This window comes from Natrix helvetica (assembly GCF_964273705.1).
Source record: "Natrix helvetica genome assembly, chromosome: W".
NCBI lineage: Eukaryota > Metazoa > Chordata > Lepidosauria > Squamata > Natricidae > Natrix > Natrix helvetica.
This window is the reverse complement of record NC_138555.1, coordinates 73,168,310-73,187,811: the sequence shown is the minus strand read 5'-3', so window position 1 is coordinate 73,187,811 and position 19,502 is coordinate 73,168,310.

The window sequence follows — 19,502 nt, the reverse complement described above, 5'->3', positions numbered from 1 at the left end:
CGGTGCTCAATCGGTATCCTCTGCCCCTTATTCTTGAACTGTTGGAATGGCTCCGAGAGGCTACCCTCTTCACCAATTTGGACCTGCGTGGAGCTTATAATCTAGTTCGGATCCGGCCCGGGGATGAATGGAAGATAGCATTCAGCACCAGGTATGGACATTTTGAGTATACTGTCATGCCATTTGGGTTGACCAATGCTCCTGCCGTCTTCCAATATTTTAAGAACAACATCTTCTGGGACCTCTTGGATCAGTTTGTCATGATTTACCTGGTCGACATTTTGATCTACTCTTCCTCCCAGGAGAGCCACCAACAGCACCTACACCTGGTCCTACAACGGTTCCGAGAGAACCGCCTGTATGCGAAACTTGAAAAGTGCCATTTTTTTCAGTCCACAATTGAGTTCCTGGGGCATCGTATCTCTCTTGAGGGCATTGGTAGCTGAAGGCCAGTCCCAGCAGTCACAGACGAACTGTGCCACCACTCTCCCCTGTGCCCTGGCTCCTGGGCCACATCTGTGGCTGGCTGTCCCTGTGTCGTCAGTTGTTCACTTCCTTGCTCCCCCCACCCACTCCTTCGGATGCACGTCTCACACCCCAGGCTCTGCACATTGCTCTGGTGTGATTACCATCTCTGCGACTTGTGCCTCTGCCGCTGCCACCTCAGCCTCTGGATCCGTCCCTTCAGCCATCCTCCCCACCAGTTCTCCTACCTTCCAGCAGAAAGCAGCAGACAATTGGGAAAAGGGTAGAGCACTGACTTCCTCTGAAGAGGTCTGAGCTCCTGATCTAATCCAGCATTAACAACTTCACTCCTGTGGTTGATAACTGCATTTATTAAGCTGGACTCAGGCACACAAATGAGTTCCAAAAAGCGATAAGCACAAAATGGATACAATCCAAAAGTAAAGTCAGTGCTGGGAGCATCTGCCTCGCAGTGTGATGTAGGCGAGCCACACTCTCCATCAGCGCAGGCCTCACCCAGAAGGCAGCTGTGTCTCAGATTGGCCGTTTGGATCCCTGCCAGGGGTCTCTGCGAGGCCTCACAGTTGATCATCAGCCATCGCCTTCACCTCTTCTCACAGCTGATCGTCGGGCATTCCGGTTGCCTCGCCCTGTCCCGCCTCCCCGCTACGCAGCTGGTTGGAGCTCCAACGACGGTTCTCTGGCATGCCACTGCAGCCGCCGGCTTCACAAATCCCCCAACACAAGGAGATTCCCTCCACCTGGTAAGGCAAATCCCGAGGGAAAACAGGGGTTTGACACTGTAAGTGCCTTCTGGTTCATGGGGGCTCCCATTCCAGTATGGCTTTCACTTTGCTGGAGTCCATTTCCACGCCTTCATTAGAGATACGGTACCTCAGATAGTCCAAGCAAGTCTTGTGAAACCCACATTTGGATAGCTTTGCATAGAGTTAGGCTCTTTGCAGTTTCTTGAGTACTGCCCTGACTAGCTTCACATGCTCTTCAGGGGTCTTGGTGCATAGTATATCGTTCAAGTACACCAAGACCTCTTTGTATAAATACTCATGTAGGACTTGTTTATTAGTTGCATGAATAGGGCAGCCCCCCCCCCCCCCCTGCAGCATGAAGGGCATTAGTCAGAACTGGTAGCAGCCTAAGGGGCAAATGCATGCAGTTTTCCAATCATCCCCCTCTTTAATCCTCACTCGATAGTACGCCTCCCTCAAGTCCAGTTTAGTGAAGATTTTTCCCTCTGCCAAATACCCCAGCATGTCCCTCATTATGATCATGCTGTAAAGTTTCATAATGATGCCTGATTCATAATAAGCAAGCCAATATTGTAATAAAAAAAAACCAATGATTTATTAACAGCTTCATTAGGCATTCTTCATTAGGCAATTCTTATTCGCAGGCATTTCTTTGCTTTCTTTATCTGCTTCTGAACTTTGCCCCTGTTCCTTTCCTCCCTTCAGTCTGTGTCATAAATCACGTTACCCAATAGATACACCCATCTCAACCCAGCTACTGTAATCTGAGATCCGGCTCTGCCGACGGTATGCATGGAATGTCAACATGGAGAGTTGACATCCGTCTCCCCTCACTTTTCAAAAGCAATCTCTGTGAGCAAAAACAGTTTCAGTACAAGTATAGGATTCAAGGCTATGTCCTCCCGTCAGGCTTGTTTGGATTTTTTTCCTGGAATCTTTTTATAAGGCGATCAGCCTGGATATTTCTACTCTTTACCCAAGATGCCTGACAATGGGTAGCCCTTCCACTTGATTAAGTACTGGAGTTGTCTCCTGTGCCACCTTGAATCATGGATGCGTTGCACCTCATAATGGGTTTGGCGCCCTATGACCACAGGGCCTGGGGGCTCCTGGGGCAGTGGTCTCAGACTGGATCCGACCACGGGTTTTAAGAGGCTACTATGGAATACTGGGTGTATCTTGCCTAGCAGTTGGGGCAGTTTCAGTTGCACTGAGACTGGGTTGATGATCTTTACTATGGGGAATGGTCCCACAAACTTTGGTCCCAGTTTCTTGCTAGGGAGTCTTAACCTCAAATATTTTGTGGAGAGGTAAAGCTTCTCTCCCACCAAGAATGGTTGTTGCAGAGCTCGGTGTTTATCTGCCTGTTTCTTATAGGTTTGTGCTGCTTTAGGCAGCACTTTTTTGACATTCTCCCAGGTTGCTTTTAGCATTGACATCCAATCAGTCAAGCTGACTTAGGAGGGGGGATCCCTTGGATACTCAGACATTGGGACGAAGTCCATGCCGCTCACTACTTTGAGCGTCCCATGCTACTGTGAACAGCATTATTGTATGCGACCTCAGCGAAAGACAGAAGGTCTGCCCAATTGGACTGCTGATAGTTCACGTAGCAACTCAGGTACTACTCTATCATAGTGTTCAGTCTCTCTGCCCCCACATTGGTGCTTGGGTGAAAAGCCGAGCTAAAGCCCTGGGATGACCCAATGGACCACAGGAACTTCCTCCAGAACTTAGCCGTGAACTCTACCCCTCTGTCTGAGATAATTCTTCGAGGTACTCCATGCAGGCGGTAGATGTGCTTCAGGAACAGTTTGGCCACCTGGTGAGCTGAGGGTAGTCCGCTGCAAGGTATGAAGTGTGCCTGTTTGGAGAATAGGTCTATTAAAGTCCAAATCGCCGTGTTTCCCCCACTTTCCGGCAACTCTACTATAAAGTCCATTGCGATCTCCTCCCACGGCATCGTTGGCTCTGCTACTGGTTGCAGAAGTCTGGGGGGTTTTCTCAGTTGCCTCTTTATTGTGGCACAGATGGTGCAACTTTTCACGTAACTGTCCACATCTTTCTTTATTTCGGGCCACCAGAAGTGCCTCTGGGCTAAGTGTAACATCTTTAGGAATCCAAAGTGGCCTGCCAGTTTGGCGTCATGGCTCCTCTGCAGAATAAGGGTTCATAGGGATTTTGGGACATAAAGTTTCCTCCCCTTCCATGCAAGGTCATTCTTTTTGTCAAGATGTGTTGGTTGTTTCGGAACCAGGGGTCTGCTAGCAGTTGAGTTTTGAGTCTCGTGGTTAACTCGCCTGCTGGTTGGTCATGCCGGACACGGCGTTGTCATCTGGTGGTCACTTGGGAAGCTATTTGGGTAGAGGGAATGATGGCGTCCACAACCCTGTTCCTGTTTGCATTTGTACTGAGACATACAGGAGAGGGCATCAGCTAGAAAGTTCCTCTGCCCTGGAATGTGCTTTAGTACGAATTCAAAGTGGTTGAAATATTGAGCCCATCGGACTTGTTTGGGTGATAGTTTCCGCAAGGTCCTGAGAACCTCCAGATTTTTGTGGTCAGTCCAGACTTCGAACTGTTTCTTGCCCCCTTCCAACAGGTGTCTCCAGGTTAGCAGTGCCCATCTTGCTGTGAAAGCTTCCTTTTCCCATGCGGCCCATCGTCTCTCTGTGTCTGTGAGCTTGCGGGAGGTGTAGGCGCAGGGTTGTAAGTTTCCTTGGTTGTTTCTTTGGAGTAACACTGCTCCCACTGCCTTGTCGCTGGTGTCTGCTTAGATCACGAAGGGTTGCTCGGGGTCAGGATGCTTCAGCACCCATTCCTTTGCAAACATTTCTTTTACTGTTTCAAATGCCTCTTGGCAGGTTAGGTCCCACTGTAGAGGTTGTCCTGAGCGAGGTTTTGTTCCTGGGCTCCTTGTCTTTAGGAGGTCTGTCGTGGGTTTGGCAATCTTCGTTGTTAGGAATGTAAGCTAATAGTTGGGTTAGCAATATATAAACCAGGATAGTAGTACTGCTTCTTTAAGTACTGCTGTAACATGTTTGGTTGCTGTTACCTCAAGCAGCCATAAGAGGGAGACAGAATGACTGTTAGCTCTCTGTTTGTTAGACGCTGATCGGTGTATTGTGAGGTACTTATTTGATACTGGACTGTGTTCAAAGGATCATTCCTTAACTGAGAACATTGATAACTGACTGACTGAACCGTGTATGACTTGGACTGTAAATTGAACTCTGAATACCTCTATACTTTAACAGTAGTAGTAAACTACTATATTTTATACTATTCGGTGTCCCTGTATGCTGGCTTGTGCGTGTTCCTCCATACCACTCTAATTACGCTTCTCTGCACACTCGCTGTCCTAACGGGGAGCTTACTTACTTAACACTGGTTATGTGCTCAGAGTGTACCAAACGTAGCTAAAAAGAGAGTTGGTGTTGATACGCAATACCGTATACAGACAGCTGTTTAGTTTGTAATTGTTACTATCATGGAGAAGATGGCACACGCACCATCAGCAAGTCTATCACTAATAACCCGGTTGGATGGAATAAACTATGTTTCTTGGTGTATGAAGTGCAGCCTACTCCTGCGTAGTGAGGGATTATGGGATGCTGTACAGCATCCACCGGATGTGACTTCTTGGAATCCAGATGTCGAGGATGATGTTAAGAAGATAGCAGAGTTTCAACGATATAATGAACGAGCATTGTGTATAATTGGTCTAACACTGACTGACCAACAATTAGTTCATATTCATGGGGAGAATTCTGCAGCAAGATGTTGGGAGAATTTGAAGAAGATTTACGTCCGTGACACTGTAGGTGCACTTATACATCTTACCCGTAAACTGTTTAGGGCATGTCTTCTGAAAGGTTGAGAAATGTTAGCTCATTTAAACTTTATGAAAGGGGTTTTCCAAGAGCTACATGAAAACGAACTTATTTTCTCAGAGTTACATCAAGTCTACATAATTCTGTCCTCATTGGGTGAGAGTTATGCTGATTTTGTATCTTCCATTGAGGTCCTAACTCGAAATGAACTAACATTGTCTGACATAACTGCACGACTGTTGGAAGACTCAAGAAGAAGGTTGGAATGAGAACAACTGAGAGAGAAACCACCACAACATGAAGAGTCAACTTCAACTGCCTATGCTGTTAGAAAATGTTTTTCTTGTGGGGCTAAGGGGCATATAGCTAGATTCTGTAAACATGCAAAACACCAGAATACTAGAAAAGCTAAGAAAAATGCTAATGGCTGTTTAGGTATGTCTACTTTGACTGTCTCTAGAAATGCACCAATAAGCCATGATTCATGGGTTGTTGATAGTGGAGCATCACAATGCATTACTAGAAATAATAATTTTGTAAAATTGTCCGCCAGCAAGCAACATGTATCTTTGGCAAATGGATGGAGGGTGAAAGCATCTGGTAAAGGTATGTCATATTGTTCATTTGTAAATGAGCATTTATCCATGTTATGTGTACCTAAACTGAAATTTAATGTATTATCAGTAAGGGATCTAGTTAATATTGGCTATGTAGTAACCTTTAGGGGAGATAACTGTATCATTGAAAAGGAAGGTAATAGGGTTACTGCCAAATTAACAAATGGTTTATATGTTATATCTGATGCCCATACTGCTAACTCAGTGTATGATAATGTGAAGCCACATGATGAATGCATACATTTACTACATAGGCGTATGGGGCACATTAATTTCAAGATGCTGCAACAGACTGTTAAATTGTCAGAAGGAGTAAAGTTAAAACCTTGCAGTAAATATTTAAATTGTAATGTGTGTAGTCAGGAAAAAAGCAAGGTTACTCCAGCAAACAGATGTAATGGGTTTAAAACTAAAGAACCTCTGGAAGTTGTTTTTGCTGATCTAATTGGACCTATGAAACCCAGTTTGGGAGGTGCCTGTTATGTTTTGAGTATCATGGATCATTATTCAAGATACAGTTTCTGCTATTTACTGAAAAACAAAACAGAAACGTTTCAAAATTTCTTTAATTGGCTAAGATTTGCTGAAAGAAAAATGAAATCTAAAGTGATTACTGTTGTAACCGATAACGGAACTGAGTTTACAAACTTTAAATTTCAAACAATGTTGAGGTCAGCTGGTATTGAGCATAAACGTTCTGCTCCTTATAGGCCACAACATAACTCGTTTATAGAACGAAGGGGGCAAACATTACAAGCCATGGCTCGAACAATGTTAGTTGATTCAGGATTGCCTGAAACACTGTGGGGTGAAGCTATGATGTGTAGTAACTATGTTTTAAATAATGTAGTTAATACAACAACTGGTGAATTACCATTTACTCGTTGGCATGGTAGAAAACCTGATTTAAGCTATCTTCACACATTTGGAGCTCCGGCATGGGTGCATATTCCCTCACAAGTAAGATTGAAGGGACAACATAGAGCTAGGCAGTTATTTTTTGTAGGTTACGAAGCCAATCATAGATCGTTTAGATTTTGGGAAAAAGGCACTACGAAAGTACACTGTAGTGCTAGTGCTCGATTTATTGAATCCATTGAGTGGGATAAATTAAAATACAACAATGACCTAGTTATTGAAACCCAGGTATTTCCTAGTGATGAAATAGAAAGACCAGCTATAAAAATTAAAGAGGAAGTACAAAGTCAGGAGGAAGTACAAAGTCAGGGGGAGTTAGAAGAACGGGAGCAGACGCAACAGGAGATTCTACTGGTGAGCCCTGAGTTGCCTAGACGTTCAACCCGTGTAACACGACCACCTGACAGATATCAAACTAGTATAGCGTGTCAAGTAGATAAAGTTCCTGCTACATATCATGAACTATCCACGTATCCTAAAGAGGAGCAAATAGTTTGGAAAGCAGCAATAAACAGGGAACTGGAATCTTTACAAGATCTGGAGGTATATGCGAATGTAAGGTTACCCCCAGGTAAAAATGTAATAGGATGTAAATGGATTTACAAGATTAAAACAAGTGTAGATGGGACTGTTACCCATAAAGCTAGATTAGTAGCACAATGTTTCAATCAGTCAGCCAGTGACTATGATGAGGTATTTGCACCTAGTTTAAAAGCTACAACATTACATGCATCATTAGTTTGGGCAGCTAAGCATGGATATGTAATAAATCATTTAGATGTTGAGACAGCATATCACCATGCACCGTTGCAACACACTATATATTTAAGGAAACCTGAAGGGTTAAACACTGATAGCAACACTGATTGTTGGAAGTTTAAAAAGAGTCTTTATGGTTTAAAACAATCAGGCTATGAATGGAATCAATGCATAGTGAAGGAATTAGAAAATATAGGTTTCAAAGCTGGAATGGCTGATCCTTGCTTATTTAACAAGAAAGTGATGTTAAGATTTCATTATTGCTATTGTTTACGGATGATATAGCATTGATTACTAAAACAGAGCAAAAGGCTATTGAGATTATTACACTATTAAAAACACGGTTTAAAATAAAACACCTTGGTGAAATAAAGAAATATCTTGGTTTAAAGATTGATAAGACTAGGGGAGAATATAAAATATCACAAACTGAGAAGATCAATCAGTTACTCAGGAATTTCAAAATGGAACTGTGTAAACCGGCTAAAACTCCGATGAGTCAAGAATTTAGCCATGATGATATAAGAAGCCCAGTTTTTGATAAAGGTATTTATCAATCCCTAATTGGTAGTTTATCTTATCTTAGCAATTGGTCTAGGCCAGATATTGCATATAGTGTTAATCAATTGGCCAGGTTTAATGCTGAACCTACTGAACGGCACTGGCAAGCTGCTAAACGTGTATTGAGATATCTTAAACAGACAATACACTATGCCTTATATTTAGAGCCTAAGGATGAACTGAGATTAACCGCATATGCTGATGCAAGATTTGCAACTGACGTGTCTACACGTAAATCTACATCAGGTATTGCAATATTCTTAGGAAAGGTGTTAATTGGATGGCAGTCTATTTGTCAAAACATTTAAGTTTATCAACAGTGGAAGCTGAATTTTCATGTTTATCTTTGTTATGTACTGATTTGATTTGTTAGAAGCAACTACTAATGGATATAGGAATTAATGTACGGGAAGCTATTGTTGTACACGAAGACAACCAAGCAGCAATCCAAATGACATCAAATCTTGCTGTAAAGACAAGGACAAAGCATACTGACTTAAGATATATGAACGTACGGCAAAGTGTTAGTAGTAAAATGATTACACTAGAGTATTGTATGTCTGAAGAAAACATTGCTGATCATTTTACCAAAGCTCAAGGTATGGTAAAACATAAACATTGTTGTGAAGCACATGGACTAGGAATGTAAGGTTATATATATTGCTTACCCAAAGGGGAGAATGTTGGGAATGTAAGCTAACAGTTAGGTTAGCAATATATAAACCAGGATGGTAGTACTGCTTCTTTAAGTACTGCTGTAATGTGATTGGTTGCTGTTACCTCAAGCAGCCATAAGAGGGAGCCAGAATGACTGTTAGCTCTCTGTTTGTTAGACGCTGATCGGTGTATTGTGAGGTACTGTGTTTTTGCTACTGTTAGTGCTAAACTGCTTATTTGATACTGGACTGTGTTTGAAGGATCATTCCTTAACTGAGAACATTGATAACTGACTGACTGAACCGTGTATGACTTGGACTGTAAATTAAACTCTGAATACCTCTATATTTTCACATAGTAAACTACTATATTTTATACTATTTGGTGTCCCTGTATGCTGGTTTGTGCGTGTTCTACCATACCACTCTCATTACGCTTCTCTGCACACTTGCTCTCCTAACGGGGAACTTACTTACGTAACATTCGTGAAGGAGGGGATCAATTGCCTATAGAAGTTTGCGAACCCTGGGAAGCTTTGTAGCTGTCTGTGGGTGCAAGGGGGTTGCCAGCCTAGGACGGCTTGTACTTTGGCTGGGTCCATCTCTATTCCCTCATTTGACACTTGGTAACCCAGGTAGTCTAGCCGTGTGTGGTTGAATTCACATTGTGATAGCTTGATGTACAGGTTGGCTGCCAGACGTTTTTCCAGTACCTGTCGGACCAGGGGTATTTGGTCGTTCATGGTCTCTGTGTAGATGAGGATGTCAATCAGGTATACGAGGACCCCCTTGTAAAGGTGCTCATGCAGCACCTCATATATTAACTGCATGAACACCGCTGGGGCTCCCTGCAGTCTGAAAGGCATTACATTGAATTGAAAGCTCCCTAGGGGGCAGTTGAACACTGTTTTCCACTCATCTCCGTCCCTGATCCATACTTGGTAGTATGCTTCTTTGAGGTCTGGTTTGGTGAAGACTTTTCCCTTGGCCAGGTGAGATAGCATGTCTTTCATGAGGGGGAGGGGGGTATAGATTGTACACACACACACACACACACACACAGCATTGATTCCTCTAAAGTCGACACATAGTCTCATAGTTCCATCTTTTTTTTCTTTGAAGAGGATTGGCACTGCGACGCGTGGCTTGGCTGTCTTGATGAACCCCTGTGCTAGGTTTTTGTCTATGTATTTGCACATTTCTTACATTTCCCAGGGCATCATGGTGTACAGTTTTGGCTTGGGTAGTTTCACCACAGGGATGATTGCGATGGCACATTCTGCCTCACAGTGGGCAGGCAGAATGTTGCACACGGTCTCGCTGAATACTTCTGGGAGGTATTCTGTTCAGATCTGTTCAGTCTCTGGGGTTTTGCCAGATGTGGCTGCCAATTGTTCTGGTGTGCTCTTTTGGGGGGTTCCCTGCTTGGGTGGTGTTTTTGCTTGCTGGTGTGGAAGGGGTTGGGGCCCATTTTCTATCCTAAGTCTGTGGGTATCCCCTTGCCACCAGATGGTCAGTCCCCACTTGTCTAGCCAGGAGAGTCCCAGTATGACTGCATCTCTCATTTTGGGGGCTATTACAAATTGAATTACATCCCAGTGATCCACAAGCTCTAGTCTCACTGGTTTGGTCAGTTGGGTAGCATAGGCTCCCTCCATTAGGGACCTGTTGACCTGTTCGAACCAGATTGGGTGGGCCAGTCTTTTTTCTCTGATCCCCCGTTTCAGGACTGTGGTCAGGTTCATCAAGCATCTAGTGCAGTCTTAGTCTCTTAGGGCTTGAAAGTCCCCTGGCTTCCTGTTTTTGGGGCTTTAAGGTATATTGGAAAAACCAAAGGGTGAACTGGTCCTCTCACCATTGGGTCATTTTTGCCCTCGTCCTTGCTATCATAGAATTCTGGCGACTGGTCATTTTTGCCTAGGGTTCCCCCCCTCCTCCTCTTTGTCTTGCTTCGGCCACTGCAGCAGGCATCTCTGCTTTGATGTCTGAGGTCAGGCTGCACTCCAGCTGCAATCAGGCTCTCTTCGGCTAGCTGGCCCTCTGCCATTGTTGTCTGAGTTTCCTTCCAGGCAGCCTCGATATTGGGGAGCGATTGGAGAGTCCAGGATTCAGGAGACCTGGTGATCTTGATAGATTTTAAAAGGAGATCTGTCTGTCTGTCAGGTTTCCTAAAAATGCCCTAATTGATTCATGAGTCTCAAGCCAAGTTTCAATACAAAACTAGTCATTTACTCTGAGCACCATTAGGCAAGGCCTTTTTGCAGTCAGATCTGAGCTTTGTTTGAATTATAGCTGAACTTTACCCCTGTTCCTTCCCTCCCCTCAGTCTGTGTCATAAATCACATTACCCAATGAGGTGCACCCCTCCCAAGCCTGCTGCAGTAATCTGAGATCTGACTCTAGCCGAAAGTATGCGTGGAATGTGCTCCTCCCCGCTTCCCTCTCCATGAAAACTTTAGGAGTTGACATTCTACATGGGTCCTGGCTTAGGCTCAGGCAGGCAGGTAGCTGGCACACACCCTGTTATCAACCCATCCAACTGGGAAAACACCATGGGTCATTTTAATTTTCTCAGTCTCAGTTCCTCAACCACCTGGGGGCTGACTATGCACCAGGTGCACCCCGAGTCCAGCAATGCTATGATGGTTCCCCTCACCTCCAAGGAGGGCACCATGATCCTGACCCTGACTGTTATAGGGGTGATGGTGCCACTTACCATTGGGTCATCTTCCCCTTCGCTGTTATGCTCAGATGGTGGTCGGAGTTCCCTCTCCCTCACTGGATTGGGGAGAGAACTCGATGACCTGCTGCCCTATGCGTGTTTTCTCCTTCAGCTTTGCAGGGGGCCTCTTTCTTTTGGGCTGACTGGCAGGTGGAGGAAAAGACACTGGCTGTTGTGTGAGGCACTCAGCTGCTTGATGGCCCTCCTTCCCAACAGGCTCCCTGGTTCTGGTGAGGTTTGGCCAGGGTTGCACCCCTTTTGCCCCCTCTGGGATCAGGCCATCGCTCAGGCATTCTGCAGGGTCGACTCTCTGCAGTGTGCTCTCGATACTCCATCAAACTGTGAGTTGGAAGTTGATGCAGGCAATGAAGAAAGCGAATGAGCTTTGACATAGCCATTGATCCCCATGACTGCCATAAATTGATCTAACCAAGCTGGTAGTCAGCACTACATCTCATGGTAGTGACTTCTTTTAATTACAGGTGGTGTAAAGAAATATTTTTGTTGGTCCTAATTCTTCTGGGATTCAATATCATTGGGTGATGTCTGATTATTGTCTGATTGTAGCATCAAAAGGAAAAAAATTGAAAAAATCAGAATGCTGAAAAGACATAAGAGGTCATATAGTTATTTTATATATATATAATATATATTCTATTCATATAGTTATATATTCCTCATCTCCATATTGGAACGCCAATGGACTCATAATGATCACTCTATATACTAAATACAAACTTTATTTATATATCTTGGAATTAATATTTGCTTTAAATACAGCTTAGTTTTTCATCCAGAGATTGTTTTACTTGAGATAGGTTTGCTGGAAGCAGAAACAGATTTTTGTGGGATAGCTTTGATAACAAGGTGTAATATATCCAAAAAGCACATGGTAAACTCATTAGAGTTGTGACAGTATTAACGGAAACAGCATTCTCCTTTTACCTGTGATTGTATGCCTGCAGAATCCAGCCATTCCAATGCAGAAGCTACAAGACATTCAAAGAGCTATGGAGTTGCTCTCAGCCTGTCAGGGCCCAGCAAAGAATATTGATGAAGCAACCAAACATAAACACCAGTTTTGGGACACACAGCCTGTACCCAAGCTTAGTAAGTTTCATGCTGGTGCCTAGATTTAAAAAGTATGGATTCCTTGTTTATTTTGGGGTGGGGGGGTTGTATTTTTTAAAATGTACAGTTTACAGATCACAAAACCCTCACCCCAGAGGCACAGATGAAAACATTCAGTACTCAAAACAGCTTTAAGACTATGTTAAAAACAGGTTTTACCACTTTAAGTGCAAAATTGGGATATACTACTGTATAATGTCAGATTTTCAGCAGTAAAGAGCTGAAGACTTTCATGCTAAATCTGTTAAGCATTTTAATTCATTTCTGTGTATAATACTTACAGTCCTTTGTCAATTTATATCTTGGCTTTAAATCATTCTTTGGAGAAAAATCCCTGATAAAACACAGAAGAATTAAAGACATGGTAACCTAGTAAAAAGTGCCAGGAACAGCATGAAGACTAGTCATATTTGAGATCAAGACTAAATAATGGTTCCCAACCTGTAGCCCAGGAATCAGTGATGTTCTGCAAGGGTATAAGAGGTGGTCTCTACTGTATAGCAGATACCTCATGAAAATAAGGCCAAACTCATTCAGTTGGGGGCAGCAAAACTTTATGAAATCTGGTAGTCTTGAGATATTTAGAGCATTTTAAATTTTACTTTTTAAGAAAATGAAATACCTTCAATTTTATTTAGGGTTATTGTGGATATCATCTGGTTAAGACAACTGTATCATTGGTGCTTGCAGGTTCGGCTTTGCTAACCCCTCACTTATGTCTTATTTCCAAAAGTTTTAGTTCAAACAGCAAAACTGTTCTCAAACATAAATAATTGCTTTTCATATTGCATCTAAAGTTCAGGAGGCTGCATTGCAATTGCTCCTCCTCATAAAGTAGAAACATGCAGAAACACATCCATTGTGGGTCAGGAGGTGACATCTGTGTACTGAATTGTTCTAGTATGTTTGAAAGATAATCGGATTGTGCAGTTTGGAAAGTCAAATGTCCTCCCAAATGTCTGCAATCATTTTAGAAAGAAGAAGAGAAAGGCCAGATTATATTTGTTTTATTACATTTTGAGTCTTCTGTTAAAATGTTACAATTAATAATTTTTGCAAGTTTCCATTTCTGATGCTTTTATTGTTTTTCAGTCCTCTGGCAAAATGAGATCAGTTTTGAAATGGCAATGGAAAGAAAAAATGGGTGTTTAAGCTACAATACAATGACTGCCTTGGTCCACCTGCTATCAGTCACATAGCAAGAAGAACTGATGGCAGGTGGACCAAGGCAATCATAGAATGGATTCCACTTGATAAAAAGCATCTACAAAAGAAACCTAAAACAAGATGAATCGACAACATCAGCAAGTATTGTGGGCCCAATTGACAAAAGAAAGCTCAGGACTGTATTGGTTGGAAACATGCGGAAGAGGCCTTCATCCTGCAGTGAATAGACAATAGGTAAAAGGATTATAATGATGATGAAGCCACAGTAGATGCTCTGAGAATATGGACATTGCTTAATTATACTTGTATGTCATTTAAATTAGTTCCTAATTGCATATTGCAAAAATATATCAATTAATTATTTTTTTTGAAACATGGCATATATTTCATAGGTCCCTTTGGTAGATAGTCAAACATGAGGTATGAAATAAGAGAATTTTATGCTACTAAAACTAGTTCCTTCTTTAATTGGAAATGATAAATCCACTATTTGAGTCTGAATTCATTCTAAAGTGACTCATCTTGAGATGTTGTTTATTACAGTCAAAGAAAAAAGGCTCAAGGTGGTAAGCAGTCCAGTAACATTTACTGAAATTCTGTATAGAATTAATGACACAATAATTGTAATACAAGTGTAATTAAATCTATAGGAAAATACAGCGACGTTATTGATCTAGTTTACATAAAATGAATTTAGCCATAGACTTCTAACAGCTTCACTTGGTTTGTTTAGTAAACCTCTCACCCTCCTTGAAAACATAATTATTTAAAAACATATCAAGCTTACCTTCTTTTTCTGTTAGGTGAAGTTATAACATCTCAGGGTGCTATTGAACCAGATAAGGATAGCATTCATTTAGAGCCATATTCTTTACCGCAGGGTTTTACTTGGGACATGTTGGATCTGAGCAGTTGTAAGTTGTAAGTAGAGTTACTTTTAGTCTTTCAAATACAAATTGGGGCATGTGTGTATGTATGTGTGTTATACATTCTGCCAGTGTAATGTAATCATCAATGGACATGAACTGGGGAGATCCAGGTATAGGTCCCCTCCTTACCATATAGTTCTCTGTCTGACTTTGGCTTTGTCTGACTTTGTACCACTCTGTTAGGGTTCCAGTTGTTTTTTCTGGGAAAGAAAACAGCAAAGAAAACACCAATTTCCCCCCCATATACTGAATTCTTAGATCCCAGGGGGAAAATGTTGAGTTCCAGAACAGAACAGAAGTGAGAGCAAAACAGGTGGGATGTACTGTAGAACAGAAGTGAGAACATTTCATCCTCTGGATTCGTCATTGACTGAAAACTGACATCACTGACTTTGCTCACTCTCTGAGTAGCCAAGAAGTAGCTATAACTATATGACCCTATCAACCAGTGTTAAAGACTGAGAGCCAGTGTGGCATAGTGGTGAAGGTCTTGGGCTAGGACGGGGAAGACCTGGATTCTACCCTCAGCCTTGAAAGCTCATTTGGTGACCTCAGACTAGTAACTCCCTCTAGTAGCCCAGCCAACTTAACAGGGTTGTTCTGGAGACATAAAAATGGAGGACTCCTACATATTGCTATCATGGGCAGCTGGGGGAAGTAAATAAACCTCAGCTACTTTTAAACCAGAAGCTTGGAAGGGAATAGATTTTGTGCATTATGTCTCTGGTGAACCTAGATACAAGTCCTTATATGTAAGCAGGCTGCTCCATTGCCTATCTTCTGGTCAGAATTCCTGTCCCACTCCTCCAGGTGTGATAAGTTTGATTTGGCTAGGTAGACTGTTTCTCTTAAGATAACTCAAGTGTTCAAGCTCACCTCACCTCAAAGTGAGCTGCTGGATTCAAGAAATTAATGGTTTCCCTCTAATGATTTTTTTCCAGTTAAAAGAGTTGTACATGCTGCTAAATGAAAATTATGTTGAAGATGATGATAACATGTTTAGATTTGACTATTCAGCAGAATTTCTTTTGTGGTGAGTCACAGTTTCCATATACATGTTGATGATGTTATCCATTCAGTCGAGTCCAACTCTTGGCGGTTCTATGGGTCAGGTCGCTCCACATTTCCCGATATTGCACTGTTTCTTTGAGTTTTCCTATTCTCTGGCTGGTGTTAGCTTTGATAGTATTCAGCCACTGTGTTCTTTGACGGCCTTTTACCACTAACCAATGGTGGGTTCCAGATCCCGTTGCAATCGGTACGCTGCGACAGGGCCGGAGGTCCACCTCGGGCACATGCGCTGTTCACGCATGCGCAACCACTGCCCTGTGACGTTCCAGCTGCTTGGTGGAGGTAGTGCAGGTGCCGTACGCTGCACGCACGTACGCAAATGGCCCGGTTGGCTTAAATACAGGTAAGGAACGCGGGTGGGCGGGTGGGCCGTCCAAAACACTATTCTGGTACAGTGGCTGCTGCTCCCAGCTGTGACTGGTACGCCCGTACCGGGGCGTACCTCCCAGAACCAACCACTGCCGCTAACTCTTCCAAATATAATTGTTTTCTCCAGTGAATTTACCCGCATGACATGGCCAAAGTAAGTGAGGTGCAGTTTCATGATTTTGCCTTCTAGTGACATGTCTGGTGTTATGCACTCCAGTACTTGCTTGTTAGTCACCTTTGCTGTCCAAGTAATACGCAGGAGCCTTCTCAAGCACCAAAGCTCAAACAAGTTGATTTTCTTCCTGTCTTGCTTTTTTAAGGTCCCGCTTTCACAACCATAAGTACCTATGGGAAACACAATAGAACAAACTAACGTGCATTTGGTTGCCAGGCTGATCTCCTTGCTTTTCCATATTCAGCTCATGATCCATATACATCAAGAGGGGAATCTGTGGAAAAGTAATTTCTGAATGTTATTATTTTCCTGTTCTTTTCTCAGCCTTTCCCTTTTCTCTCAGAGAGCAAGGAAGGTTTATACTATATATATATACATATACATACATACATATACATATACATGTACATGTACATATACATATACATATACATATACATATACATATACATATACATATACATATACATATACATATACATATACATATACATATACATATACATATACATATACATATACATATACATATACATATACATATACATATACATATACATACATACATACATACATACATACATACATATATATATATATACCGTGTTTCCCCGAAAATAAGCCACGCCCTGCTAATAAGCCCAATCGGGCTTTTCAGAGCATGCGCCACAATACGCCCTCCCCTGAAAATAAGCCCGCCCCCAGTCCCTGCCATTAACACTGTACCACCTACCGGTACAGCTTCCGGGGCAAAAAGAGGGCTCGCCGCAAAAACAGCGGCAGGCCAGCAATGTGATCACCCCCTCCTGCCTGTTCCTTCTCGTGCAAAAAAACACCGCAAACCCCAATGGCAAAGGCAGCCTGCCTGGTTCCCTTCCTCGCGTTCCTCGCCATTGTGCTCAGGGAAGCGGCTGGTGAAAAAAAAAACTTCTCACGAGTTCAATCAAACATCTTGAAATTGCGAGAAGGATTTTTTTTTTTACCAGGGGCTTCCCTGAATATAATGTCGAGGAATGCAACAAAGCTAGAAAGGTAGGAGGCACGCCCCGCGGCCCAACACCGCCCACTTTGCCCCAATGGTAAAGGCAGCCTGCCTGGTTCCTTTCCCCGCCGTCCCTTTAACGAGGGGCGGCAGGTGGGGTGGGGGGGGGGAGAAGCGAGGCACGCCTCCTACCTTTCCAGCTCCGTCGTGTTCCTTGCCCTTTCGCTGATTGAATCCCCTTGTAAAAAAATCTCATTAGTTCAACTCGCGAGGTTTTCCTACAAGGGGATTCAATGGGCGAAAGGGCAAGGAACGTGACGAAGCTGGAAAGATAAGAGGTGTACCTCACAGCCCAACACCGCCCACCTCGCCTCAATGATAAAGGCAGCCTGGCTGGTTCCCTCTCCTGCCGTCCCTTTAGTGAGGGGGGAGAGGTGGGGGGGAGAAGCGAGACGCATGTCCTAGCGCTACCAGAGACTGACAGCTCTGTTGCGTTCCTCGCCCTTTCGCTCATTGAATCCCCTTGTTAAAAAAACCTCGCGAGTTGAACTAATGAGATTTTTTTACAAGGGGATTCAATGAAAGAAAGGGCGAGGAACGCAACAGAGCTGTCAGTCTCTGGTAGCGCTAGGACACGCGTCTCGCTTCTCCCCCCCCACACCTCTCCCCCCTCACTAAAGGGATGGTGGGGAAGGGAACCAGCCAGGCTGCCTTTATCATTGGGGCGAGGTGGGCGGTGTTGGGCTGTGAGGTACACCTCTTATCTTTCCAGCTTCGTCACGTTCCTCGCCCTTTCGCCCATTGAATCCCCTTGTAGGAAAACCTCGCGAGTTGAACTAATGAGATTTTGGAAGACTCTCTGTCCGGCAGCCAGCCCACCATAGAGAGCACTCCTAGAGCGGCCGATGCTGAAAGACTCAGCCCCGAGTTTTGAAGTTGCGCGGAGCGGGGCGGCGGCGGGCAGCAGCAGCCAGCGGCGGTGGCCTGGGAGAGCTGCGCAAGGGCTTGGTGAGGCTGCGGGCGGAACAGGCGCTCGTGCAACCCACTTCTCCAGCCGGGCAGAGCTCCATGCACTGACCTGGGGGTATCCCGAATGTGCCAAGCCGCAGGAGCTGGGGGGCGGGCAGAGCGCCACATGGCTTGGCACCTTAGGGATTACCCCCTAGGTCAGTGAATGGCGCTCTTCCCGGCTGGAGAGGGGATTTGCCGGGTGGCTGCTCGTGAGCATGGTTACCTCATGGCTGCTTCGCCGCTGAGGCTGTGCCCGGCTCTTCGGGAGCCAGTTCACAAGGGAGCAGCCACCCGGCAGCCCCAAAACAATAAGCCCTCCCTGATAATAAACCCAAGGGCATATTTCGTGGGGCAAAAGAAAATAAGCCCCTGGCGTATTTTCGGGGAAACACGGTATATATATATATATATATATATATATATATATATATATATATATATATATATATATATATATATATATATATATATATATATATATATATATATATATATATATATATATATATACATACATGTATATATACATATACATATATATATATAGGAACCCCACTCAGACCCATAGTCAGTTCCATAGGCTCACCTCTACAAAACCTAGCCAAATTTCTCACCAAACAACTACAGCCCTATGCAGAATCCATCACCTCACACGTAAAAAACTCATTCCAGTTCATAGAGATCATAAAGAAACAAAACTTACAGCCCAGCGACCTACTCGTGAGCTTCGATGTCATATCCCTCTTCACCCAAGTACCAATCAAAGAAGCCTTGACAGCTATCCAAAACAAATACAACCCCCCCAAACATATCCTAGATCTGACCAACCACTGCCTATCCAACACATACTTCATCTATAACGGACAAAAATACAAACAAATAGAAGGAGCACCCATGGGATCACCCCTCTCACCTGTCATTGCTAACCTCTACATGGAACACTTTGAAACCCAAGCTCTAGAAAAATCCGATCACAAACCCAAACTCTGGCTCAGATACGTAGACGACACCTTCATAATCTGGCCACACGGGAAAGATAAACTGGACAACTTCCTCACACACCTCAACAGCCTACACCCCAAAATACAGTTCACCATGGAAACAGAAGCCAATAACCAACTCCCCTTCCTGGATGTCTTAGTCTATAAGAAATCCAATGGATCCCTAGGACACACCATCTACCAGAAGAAAACACACACAAACCGCTATTTGCACGCACTCTCACACCACCACCCAGCACAGATCAACTCTGTAGCCAAGACACTCATCTCCAGAACAAAACGCTTAGCTGATGAACAACACCTCAAAACCGAACTACACACTCTCACCAACGTACTAACATCCAACGGATTCCAAAGAAACAATATCA